A 12,916-nucleotide genomic window follows, 5' to 3' on the forward strand; every position below is an offset into this window, starting at 1 on the left:
TCTCCACAAAATAATCCCTAGTGTCTTTGTGTCCTGGGACATACTCCTACATGGAGCTTCAAAAATACTAGTACAGCTCTTCTGCAGAAGGGGGTGGTCAATTGTTAAATAAGGCATTAAAAACCTTCAGAAAGTATTTTTCAATCCTCCAGGTTGCTAGGTGGTGTTCTCTCCATGTTCTTCAGGCTTTTGCAATCCCTTCCTGTTTTAGTCTCCCAGTAAAATGAAAGATTGACATTATTCTGTGAGGTTCTGGCAATCTATTGATCTGTGATCTCTACAATGAACTCATGAAAGAGCCTTCACTGTCCAGAAGAGCACATGATAAAATCAGGTACAGAAGAGGCCCAAACATATGATGTGGAAGCACCACCTAGACAAAGGCAGTAACCTATTATGGGCCAAAAATGTTCCTACTTTCAGAACTAAGTGACACAAATAACAGAAACAGAGGTTACAAAAACCTATTGTCGCAGGGATGGATGACAAAAAACAAATCAGAGAACTTCCCTCAAGTAATCTGAAAGAGGAGAGGTCATGGCATGGCTCTGGGATCCAACCAAAGCATCCTTTTCCGGCACACATCTTTTTGACTTCAGCCAGTTTTGGATATGATTGACAGGATTCATCATATTTTGAGCAGGGAGGAAATTCAGAGCAATTTCTTACTACACAGTTGTGCTCCTGCAGTCCAGAAGGGCTAGATAGCCCCAGCATTAGATTACCAGATGCACAGGGGTTCACTAATCCGTTAGCTATTACATCTGCATTCCAGGGTTTTCATAAGAAATGCAACAGCTGTGAATCTCTGAAGTGTCTCCTAAAGCAATGACTGACTTGGAGATAATCACTCCCTTTTCCCTTAGAACAGGATGGAGTTTCCACAGTGGCGTCATGCTGCTGGAAGGGATTCTGGATAACCTCTGGCTGTTTAATCCCTGCAGACCTTGGGAGCAGTGCAAGTGTGGGTGGTGAATGAAGGAAAAAGTTTTCCTACTGAATTCTGAGAATTCTTACCCTTCAGGTTCTCCCTATTTTCCAAGAGTGTCAGTGATCTGCTGTCAAAAATGTTCAGGAGACATTTGAAGAAAAATATTTTTCTCTAGGCTGAGATAAGCCCCATGTCTCAGAGGTGCATCAACAAGTCCAAAAGGACTGGAGGAAGAAGAGAAGCTGCATGTAGACCTTTTTAAACAAAAGAGCAACTTCACTTATTAAATAAAGTTATTATTCTAAGAAATTGTTTATATTCCAAAAACATGCTAAGGGCATGAATAGTGAGGAAATGAGTTAAAACTAAATTTGGAGATAATAAATAGCATTTCATAGAATTGTTGAATCACAGAATATGCTGAGTTTGATCACTGAGTCCAGCTCCTGGCCCTGCACAGTGCCATCCCCATCCCCATTGCACCACATGCCAAAGAGCCTTGTCCAAACACTTCTTGACCTCCGTCAGGCTGGTGCTGTGACCACTTCCCTGGGGAGCCTGTTCCAGCGCCCAACCACCCTCTGGGTGAAAAACTTGCTATCTAGCCTAAACCTCCTTGACTCAGCTTCATGTTGTTTCCTTGAGTCCCGTCTCGGGTCTTATTTCAAGGTAATGAAAGCAAAAATAGTGAATTTGGTTGCTTCAGATTCAAGCAATAAAGCTTGTGTGAAGCTCCACACACAGTCATTAGCAAAGAAATTTTACTGAAAGGGATACCCAAACCACAAGCAGACATTTAAATTGCTTGTCCCCTCTCTATCCTTAATCTTTGCCTTTTGATCTTAAAAAAACAAATTTATAGAAAGTCTTCAAGCTTTTCCAGATCTTAATGTGAGATTATGAAGGTAAAAATACTTCATCTTTCTTTCTGAAAATTATGATCTTTGCTCTCCCAAACAAGGAAAGGCAAACATAGGTAATGTCTCCAGCTGAACTCCTTCCTCCTGACAAAACACAAACCATAAATTCATGCTGAGAATATCCTCAAAGCCAAATTAGTTAATCCAAACCTGAGTGTCTGTAACAAGTTGTATTTAATCTGAAAGACCACAGCAAGCCAGGTTAAGTCTGTCCTTCACAGGAAGGAGTAATTTGGCTTTTTACCATAGATCCATATGGAATAAGTGCAGAATCACAAGGTGAAGGCATCTGAACTCAAAAGTACTCTGCATTTCAGCCCTAGGGTACAATCCATCTCGAAAATGAAATCAAGACTATCAGGCCAATGACTATGAAAACATTCATGTATTATCTTTGAACCTGTACCAATGTGTATCTCACTTTATAAAAATTGCTTTTCATCTGGGACCTTCTGAATCATTGGCAAACCTTTTACCATTTAAGATCCCCATTGTGATTATCCCTTGATCTTGAAAGTTCTGGCACTGCTTTCTACTGTAATGTCTCCTTTTCTGTTGTCAGGGAAGGAGGCAGAAGAAGAGGACAGGAGAGAGAGGATTAATTTTTCATTTGGGCATGGTTAAAGTGCAGTTGCTGGGCATTATAGCAGGTAAATTCAGACACACTGAAGACAAGTCCTAAGGTTTTTTATGATTATGTAATGAGTATGAAGAGAACATCATTTATTTCAAAGTTGAACTCAGCAATTCAACATTATGTCTTATAGGTATAAATATTTTGGCTCAGTTTGTATCACTTATAGCTATATTGGCTAAAGAGTGTTTTAGCATGTATCATATCACTGAATTTAACAGAATGAAGAAACTTCCATGGTTGCTGTCCATAACACATTTTCCAGAAGAGTAGAAGGTACCATGTCTTTGTTTAGACTCAGCTACTGTTTGTTACTCTTAGTTTATGTTATTCCTCAAAAATCTAAGAGTTGTCTAGGAAGAATAAAGAGATTCTATTTTTCCAAGAGCTACCATCTGTGTTGGATTTAGGGAGCTTCTAAAAACCTAATGTCAAATGAAGTTGCATATTTTCAGTGCTGAAGGATGAAGAAAAATTACTTAGAACAACATATTTGTTTAGAGCAGTTACGGTCAGTTTATTACTTTATGAAATATTCAGGCTATTTCTTCTTGCTTAATAGACATACTAGATGAAATGAGACACAGGCTAAATAGATAAGGTATGACCATGGAAGAAAATTTCATTACAATAAAATATTAAATTAAAACAGATGTTGCAAAGTTTAAATGCAAAATATTCAAAATTTTCAGGAATAGGCGTATACGATAGTTGCAGCTTAGGCATCAATCTACAATCCACATAGCCTAATTTTCAAAGCTGTTGACTATTCAGTTGTTCTGGGTGCTCTAGATACAAATATAATAATATTTAGATACAAAGAAAGTTTGCAAATTATACTAACTTCTAACATTTTTACCCACACTGCAAAAGTGTCCCTTTACAAGCATTTTGAAAAGCCTTATTAGTACAGACTAGATACACATCTTATCTATTTATTAATAGGAAATTTTGTTGGTTGTTCTCCAAACACAGTTTGTTAATAGATCAATGCTCAAGCAAGGTACCAGAAACTGCAGTACGTAGCAATTTCTAAAGCGTAAATACCAAGTGGCCTCATTTCTTTCTGTCATAACTTTACATCAGTCTGTTCTGCTCCTTCAGAGATTGCGGATCAAGTGACATGAGGACATGAGGGAAGCAGATACTCCTACCAAAACACCAGTGCAGGAAAAAAAATATAGTCTATGACATTGGGCAAAATGGAGCAAACATGACCTTGAAGCATGCACAACTTTCCATGCTGCACAGAAATAAAGTAATTACACTGTAGGTGCCCTCAGTTAAAATATATAGGAAGTTAACTGGGTGTAAAATAAAGAAAGAGAACATAGAAGAGGAAGAAAGTAATCTCAGAGAGCAGTTTTAATTGCTTTGTAGTTCCAACAGCGGCCAGTGTTTATATTATAAATCTTCAAAGTCTACTTTATTTCAAAGTCTTTTTTAACTTTTCACTTTTCCATTGCTTTATTGAAGAGGGGATTATTTTCTATTTTGTCAACCATGAAGGTCTAAACTAGTAGCTGGGGATGTGCTTGTTTTAAATATTTCTGTATAATGCAACAAAGGAGATATTACAGGTTTTGATGTAATTCTCCTTGCAGATGCTTGGTTGCCTCATCTTTTACCATTGAATCCTTTATTTTATGAAACTTTAGGGGTTGTTCAGAGTAAGGTAACATTTTGATATAGATTTAAACTCTCAGCTCATGGTGTGAACTATTCTTTATGCTGTCTGATCTGGTTCTCAATCACTTTACTTTTATAATGATTATATTACCCTTAGTGAGATATTAATGAGATTAATGAGATTAAGAATACATGGTTGTCACTGCATTATCATTGCTCACATTGTCTAGCTACGAGTCTTTTCTGTTTCCATGTCCATACGCATACCTGCATAGTATTTCATACAACAAATGCCATTGATAGACCAGAAACAGGCTTTTGCAATTTCTGGTCTTCATCCTGCAACTGCATCTAACTCTGAGTCTTACCTGAACTACTGACATCAGAAAACAAAAAAAAAAGCAGAAAGGACTCACTCCTCCATCCCCAAACTGCATCCTGTGCAAGCTCAGCCATACTGAGCTGGGTGTTTTCCCACCTCCTGCTCTCACTCAGCCCTGGGCCCTGCAGCAGGACAGTCTCACCTGGGACCACCACAGGCTCTGAATCACCAGGATCACACCCTCTAAGTGGCACTGGACTGTGGCTGTGGTCATGCCCATATCCAACCTCTGCCCTCATCCACCCTTCTTTGTCTAAAACCAATGCTGTAAAAGAGGCGAGAGCAGCCCAAGAGTGGCCACCCAACACAGAACAGATGATTTCTATATAACAAATAATAACAAACTGTTTTAACCAGATCCAAAGCAGAGCACAATTGTTCCAAAAGAAATGGAAAAAGCATATAAAATTGTTTGCTAATCACTAGTGTGTTCGATTAAGGCCCATAGTCCTTATGGAGCAGGAGGAGGTTCACTTGGGACAATAACACTAAACTTCATTCTGGCAAAAATTCCAGTCATTTTATCTGATTGGTTTTATTTTTCAGTTCAGGATAAACAAATTAATTTACAACAGCAGCTACAGAAACAATGGCTAGCATTATTTTCCTACACTTATCAAATCCCCTCCCTTTAGAAAATATTTAAAAACATATATGTGACACTTTATTGTAACAACAAACAAGTAAAATAGCCACATTTATATTGTCTAAAAACAACTGTGTGCATGAAAGTCCACATATTAAGCAGGAAATACGGATGAAATTGTTTACCATTCCACCCACATGTAAAGCATAAAACTTGAGGCTAAAACAGAAAGGAAGGCAGAGGAATTCTTAAGGCATTTACAAGCCCTCAGAATTAGGGTTTAACTACAGTGTAAAACGATTTGGGATGAGAGCAACCAGATAAGGGAAATCTTCTAGCAGAAGATTTTAGCAGCCCTTTTTTTTTTTACTTCAATAAAATGTAATCCCACAGTTAGGCCAGACCCCCACAGTTGTTTGTGAGACGGCTGTTGTTGAATATTCTTCTCTCTGGTGGCTGTGATGGTGCCAGGAACCTCAGTGGAAAAATTCCTTGTAGGAGGTGCAGCTCAAGGCCTTAAAGCAAAATAATCCACTCTGGATTTCTTCAGGTTTTAAAGTATGCAAGTGACTTCACAATGACTAAATCTATGCTTTGGCTGGTATTTTTCCAAGTACTCCTGCATCTTTGTAGTTCAAACTGAAACACAAACATTCTTAGAGAGACCTGAAAATATTTGCCAAAAATTCTAATGGCAAGTGTAAAAACAGCTCTCAGCAGATTAAATGCTTAGGTGCTTTACTCTTAGGCCACAGAAATTACCCTAGTGCTTGACCTCCATCTTCCAGATAGAAAAATTCAAAGAAGAAAAATCAGATTAGATACTAAAACTTAAGGGAAGATTTGGGATCCTTAGTACTAAAAGAAGTTATGTTTATTGGATTTCTGAACTGTTCAAATTCTATTGCATTTCTGTGAGTAGAGAACGTGAATTTATCCATCTATAACAAGTTCTGCACAGTGCGGATGGCAAATGAAAGATTTATCTTCTAGGCTTCATGAAAGATCATTTAAAAACCTCCCAAAAGGAGTCACAGTTGTAAGCAAAAGTAAAAGCTTGAATCCATGAGAATTTTAATCAGCACTTGCTGACGTAAAATTTTCTGATTTCCTAGGCTTCTGTGGCTCTATACAGCACATTGGTGCTATGAAAGAATGGCATTGCTTTGTGGAAAAAAACCAGGACATATAGCTTTCACTTAAATATTATTGTCAAATACTTTATAATGATACCAACAACATATATACACTTATATAAGCGTTCAAGTGGAGGAAATTAATCTCTTCAAATTGCTGAAAGATAAAAGTAATCTGTCAGAAATTAAGAGGCTGACTGGGTAACATCAATAATCCTCATTTCTTATGGACTGGGGTGACACTTTTGATGAATAGTGAGAACAACAGACTCTTATGAATATATATTGAGCTTTTATAATTGCTTTAGTAATTCCATTGATACCAAAAAATAACATAAATAATGTACTCTGCCTAAATATAAAATGGCAAACTTCTCCAATTCCCTGATTAAAGGCAATTTTCAGAATTATACGTGCTTTTGCAGACATCTGCCTCCAGTGTACCCTCCCTTGGCTAGCACTCAAAAAACCATCATGGTCCCTGTACAGCTGGTGTTGAATGTTGCAAACCAGCTATAGTACTGAATCCTCATAAGGGTAAGGAACATAACATTGGTATGTAAGGGAGCATCACTGGTTGGAGTTTGGTGGAGGTGGCACAGCAGGATGGGAACTGACTTTTAGCCATGAATGGTGACACACACCCTGAACCTAAACAAGGAGTGAAATCATAGCTTGGAAGCATGATAAGAAGCATAATAGGTTAAAAATGTCTTGGTCTGCCCCTTATGTGACATTTAATGAGTTAGTTCCGCCGTGCCTACTTGTGCAGAGGTCGGGATTCTGGTAAGCATTTGCCTACATCCTAACCAGTCTGAGATGAAGGTGGTTTGAAAAACTGGTTACTGAAGCATGATTTGGAAGCTTGATTCCTCATGGAATCCAGAAATCTCCTCCTGACCCTGGCTGATAGCAACTCAATGGACATCCTGGCTTGAAATGACCATGAGGGTTTTTTGACAATTTTTTAGTAGGTAATGCTGTATGGTATCAAGAGCTCCAAGGCCATCTGATTATAGCAGGGGTGCCAGAACAGTCAGCCTGGTGCGTTTCAAACTTTACATGTGGTAGTTAATGAAAGCAATTGGTCATCTCTGGCAGCAGATGTTTCCTTAAGGATATATAAGCAAGCTTTTAGCAGAGTCATCCAGGTCAGCCCTGCCAGCTTTCTTGCATGTGACAAAACCAGATGTGACAAAAATAACATAGAAAATTGCTCTTTCAGGAGCCTACATTACCAAAGAAATATTAATTTCCCTATGTAAAATTTGGAAAAGGTCAGTGCATTTTAAGTGTCTCTTAAATGCATTTTAAATAAAAAAGGTTTCATTTTAATGTATAGTGGTGTTTTTGCATTTTGCAGCATAGGTTCATTGTCAAGGGCTTTTAGGTAGCTATCATCCTCTTAGATGGATTTGCCACTTAAACAGATGACAACTAGAAAATAGTTATCCTCACCTTTCCTATTATTGACTCTATGACTATTCCCTGAAATAATTAGGTTTAGTGGTGTTTCAAGAACAAATTGATCCCATCTGCATTAATCTCTTGCCAACACATTGATGTTCTAGAGAACACATGAATTTATATCTCAACTGGCCTGAGGCTGTTACTTTAAAAAACCCCAACCATCCAAACACAAAAATTACCAAACTTACATGAGAACCTAAGGCCTGTGATTTGAATAATGAGGCACTTACTGCGATCATCTGAAAACAAAACTTGCTTAATATTCCTGATAAGTGATTTTCAGTTTAAAGCCAAAACTTTCCATATTCTGTCTCCAAGATAATTGTTAGAGAAAGCTCCTATTTAATTTTTACATTTTGTTTATGATTGATAATATCTTTTTTGGTAATCTGCAGTTCATCACCAGTATTTGACACATGAAATGAAGAACCTTTTCATTAGAAGACCCCAGCCCCAGGAACCCTATATGATCTCTGGATTATTTTTCAGGAACTCTTCAATATGGTGTCTTTCCAGCCTGTCGACAGTTATATCACTGCTTCCTGTCAGTCATGAATGAATGTACCAGCAGAATTTCCTCTTGAATCTTGGCACTTCACCAAATTAAATGGAATTGGGATTTCAGATTTTTCAGAGCATAGATATGTATTGCCAATGGTCTTGCATTACAAAAATATTTTGATAAATTCACCTTTATGTGATTCTTACAGAAAAATACATCAAATCCTGAAGAATTCCATGTCTGTTTTTCTTACTTTTCAAAAAACTTCAACTGCCAGGGACATGTCTCATTTTACCCAGAAGTTTTTGATGTCAGAACTGTAAGCTGTAAAAAACTCCACTCAGTTGTTTGTTGATAACATCACAGATATTGCTAAAACACATTCCATTCATTTCCAGCATTTGTCAGTGGCATTTCAATGGCATGCATATGAGAGCTTCTAATCCATCAAAATTCTTTGGAACAGAAACTGTTTCACTTCAAATATAAAGCCTGTAGAGCTAAGTCCTACAGTTACACAGTTTCCCAGAATTTTAATCTGCCTCTAGACACAAAAGTAAGATATTTTAATGGAGGAAAAGGGGTTTTTCCTGCTATTTTTTTTAATATTACCAATAATTTACTGCACTCCAAGGAGAAAATTATTCAAAGATGAGGAGAAAAACACAAATACTGAAAAATTAGTACTATGCAAACCATCCAATCAGTTTATTGTGAGGCATGTCTGAGCCATAGAAGCTTTAAGATACTCAGAATTAGACAAGATTATCCATATGATTTTTTGGTCTTATTTTTTACAACCTTAAAAATATTACTTTATTGTTGTTGAAAAAATTGGTGTCAAATCAAATTTTATAGCATTGAATTCCCATTTCCCCATTTATCTTGATTTTTCACTACTCCTGTGCCAAAATAAAAAGTGAGTATTGTGCCAAGTGTATACTCGCTGAGCATGTTTGGGGATATTATATCCTGTGCTATGATATGGTAAGATGGTTTCGTCTTCTAGTGTAATTCCTATATATTAAAATATATGTGTTCTTTGTGTTACTACCATATACAATAATGTATTAATAAATACAGAGCTTAAACCACCGGGGAAAGATGTAGCTTTTAAAAATATTGGTAAGTGAAATGTCTTCATTCAAGGATGCTAACTCATTTCTAAATATCCTGAGCTCCTTTGGATAGTTGCTAGGGATTCTGTAACCAAGAATGAAGACAAAACTAAACCATTTTGACTGCTATTTCTAGGAACTCAAAAGGACAGTATCTCTGCAATAGATAAGGTAGACCAACCAGAGCTTTTGGTATCTCCTTCAGCGAGATATACGGCAATTGGTCAGACTGCAGCACGTACCTCAAAATCTCTCAGTGAATTGAATGTTATCAGGACTTTGCTGTCTTATCTCTCCTCACCCACTCCCACACAAAGATATTCTCCAATTAGGCTTTCTATCACCAAGGAAAAATTAGGATATTTCACCACTTGTAAGCAGAGTGACCTGGGGGACATTTAGGACAATACACTAATGTTGCCATACCAATCTGTATGAAGACAAACTGCGACATATTGACTGGGTCTCTAAGCGTCATACACTGGCATAATCCACATGAATGAGTGAGAAAATACTTCTCAGCCATCCAGCAGTTCCTAAGTTGGCTAAAGTATTCCCAAATGGAAAACATTTCCTTTTCAACAAAGATTGTGGAAACATTTAGCTATGAAATCATGCCTCTTGAAGAACACATATCATCTGCTTCCAACTTTGAACACAGCAATGCTCTGTAGATAGAAATTATTTACCTTTTGACTCTAATGAGTTTTGCAGCACAGACAGAAAAATAGAAGATGTACCTTCTTTATAAAATAGTGTCAGGTATATGATTGAATTCACAATCTCAAATACACTGCTTTTCCTGAAACTGCTATTAAGTGTCAAGCTGTTGCCTATAAAATGTTCAACAGCAAGACTGAAGTGCAATTCTTCAATTTTACAAAAGAAGAAAAAGCGAAGTATAGCTCGGGGTTTTTTTGGCTTCATATGTTTTGTGGGGTGGGGTTTGCAGGTAAGACTCAGAACAGCACTGGTGTGGTTAGTTGTACTAGTTGCAGTCTTCTGTGGCAGCATCTTGGAGGTCCCTGGGTTCATCTGGTTAACAAACATGCATATACTACCGCACTGAGTACAAAGTGGTTAACCACAAAGTGGCAGCCCTCCATAACCGGCTGTGCTTGCACTAAGCTCTTATTTATAAGAGCTGTCACAGTTTATCAATGGTATTCTCTGACTCACTGCCCCCACTGAGACTCTTCCAAACCACATGCCACTTTCTCCCCCCCTCCTTTCCCACTGGGGCAGGATGGAGTTGGGAATTGGAGGCACAGAAGGTGAAGATCACAGGTTAAGAAAAGAATTTAGTGGAAACAGCAGTGAGATAAGAAAACAAACAGTAACAGCAACAATATTCATTTTAAAAGTATACAAAAAAGAGGGTTATTCACATACAAAAATGGTAACCACAGACCCTGACATGATGCACAATGGTAGACAGCCCCTCACCTGCCTTACATGTTTTTTCTACTGGAAGCCCTGCCCTTCTTCCCCAGAGCCAGAGAGCCCCTTTCCCCAGACCCCAGAAACAATCTGAGGTGGTATAGAATGATATCTGGGTCCTGGTCATGCACCCTCAGACATATATCCCCTGCCCAGCTACTGTAAAAAATCAGCCCTGTCCAGGCCAAAGCACACAAACCTCCTGTATTTCAGTATTGCTTTAGAGAGGCTGTTTTTAAGTCTCTGTATGCCTAAGTCATATTACTCAAAATACTGAACTTGAATTCCTCACTATTGAAAAAAAACTGTAGGAAAATAACATTTTGGCAAAAGTAGAGTCTGAATTCAGTTTTTAAGTGCAAAATGTCACAACTATTTCAATGCTGCTTACTGAGATTTTAGTGTAAAAATAAATGAGGTATTGGAAGGTACATTTATTTCTGTAGTAACTATATTGGAACTTTCTGATGACTCATGATCATTTTATTTCATGTTCTATTTTTGTTAAAATATCTTGGTAATGATTCCTTCATAGGTGAGTGTGAAGACCTTTGGTTTATCACATAACTAACCTGGAAGAATCCTAAGCTTTGTCCTGGTACTGTCACCTATTCAGTATCCCACCCTGCAAATGTCCAAGCATATTTATAAATCATCTGCTTCCTGACAAAAAAGAAAAATCCCAGTGGTTCACCAACATATATGCAACTTGTTCTGGTAAAATGGTGCCACAATATGACTTTGTTTTTGTGTTATTCTCTGCTGTAGTACTGGAGTACTTTCTAAATTCACAACTCCATGTCCTCCTGAAACCTGCAGTTAAAATTTGGGAGTAAGGGCCAGTAAACTCAGCTATTACTTTATTTAATTATTAATTATTCTATTTAATAAAAATCAATAAATCCATTGCACAGGAGGACAAATATTTTATCCAATCACTTTTTACTTAGTCCCCCCCCCCTCAAAAGTGACTTGAGATATGATTGGATACACAGACAGAATGAACGTCACATAAACAAATGCACTTACTTCTGGCAAAAAAAGGAGGGTGTATGCTATTGAAAAGGCTTCATGCTTTCCTAAGCTCACTTATCAGACATAATTACCTATTTTGTCTATTGATTTTCTGTCAAAAAATTCATTACAGCCTCTTTTTGATAGAATCAAGATCTGCCCAGTTTCTTGGGCCTTTTCCTATTTGTTGTCCATCCAAAGAAGAAAAACAGGGCATTGCAATTTAGGAATTCAATCAGAGTAATCAGTTTGCAGGAAGGTATGCTTTAGTCAGAATTCTGATTATTAATTTGTTTACCTTTCAACTACAAAAATACATTTCAGGAGAAGAAAAGATTTTATAGATGAGGAATGAGTTATGTCAGACTGAGAGTAACAGGTGATTATTCCACTTCAGACATCACATGCATGCCATGCAATATGTGAGAGTAAGGAATCATAACATAATTTTTAAATTCAAAACAATATTACCCTTTACATACTCTAGAATGTCCAGAAGAAACTGAACATATTGTTACAGAGAAAAATGATAGATAGATAGATAGATAGATAGATAGATAGATAGATAGATAGATAGATAGATAGATAGATAGATAGATATTATGACTTACACCTGAAATCTGAGGGGAAAAAACTTGAACACTATGCTTTTTTGCCTCTAGGTTAGCCGTAGGATTTGTGATTCTCTCACCACAAGTTCATATCTGTGTCTAAGGCATGGTATCAACCACTTACCTGGTGAAAAACCTACTTAGAATATAAACCAACATACCAGAAAATACATTTCCTATGACATTATTTTAAAATCTAAGCTAAAGGAACATGTGTGGAGGATCTAACAGCAAAGAGGAACACAGCTAACATTGCAATATTCATTTGCAGTGTTAGCAGAATTCCACAACCACACATAGTTCCACCATTCATAAGAACTTCTAAGGATTTAAACCCAAGGTTACCCATATTTATTCTAGAGGGGGAATATCTCATGAGAAACCTTTCCTGCCAATTTGGAGGAAAGAAGACAGAGCTGAAGTATGTCAGTGCTTCAAGAAGCATATAAAGCGTTCAGCTGTAGAATTTCTTATTAAAACCCTGGAATGCTTGTGTAATAGCTAGTGGATTAGTGGATGGAGCATCTGGTAATCTAATCCTGG

Source organism: Geospiza fortis, unplaced genomic scaffold (assembly GCF_000277835.1).
Source record: "Geospiza fortis unplaced genomic scaffold, GeoFor_1.0 scaffold12, whole genome shotgun sequence".
In the NCBI taxonomy this organism is placed as follows: Eukaryota; Metazoa; Chordata; class Aves; order Passeriformes; family Thraupidae; genus Geospiza; species Geospiza fortis.